Genomic DNA, 244 nt, shown 5'->3' with positions numbered 1-244 from the left:
TAATCTCTTCACTGAAATCCCGTGTTGCCTTTTTCAACTCCTCATAGGTGAATTGTTTGAATCCAGATGCAACAACAAGGTAGCCGCATGTTGCTGCATCAGAACTTTGCTGGGTTTTATGCAAGAAACGTAACACCAGAAAGAGGCAGATCATCTCCATCAGTCCAACTACAGAAGCGCACCAAATCAAAATCTTTAATGATCCATTTCCAGTTTTCCTATGATAAACCCTTTCCAGCTGTTT

At 41.0% G+C, this 244-nt stretch overlaps 1 pseudogene; it reads right to left on the bottom strand.

The window, feature by feature from the left end:
• The window catches only part of LOC110428435 (putative receptor protein kinase ZmPK1), a 3,334-nt pseudogene that overhangs the window by 1,696 nt on the left and 1,394 nt on the right, over positions 1–244 (bottom strand).

Source organism: Theobroma umbraticum, unplaced genomic scaffold, assembly GCF_002168275.2.
Source record: "Theobroma umbraticum cultivar Fairchild unplaced genomic scaffold, ASM216827v3 scaffold_115.0, whole genome shotgun sequence".
Classification (NCBI taxonomy): domain Eukaryota; kingdom Viridiplantae; phylum Streptophyta; class Magnoliopsida; order Malvales; family Malvaceae; genus Theobroma; species Theobroma umbraticum.
This window is presented reverse-complemented; position numbering and strand designations above follow the sequence as displayed.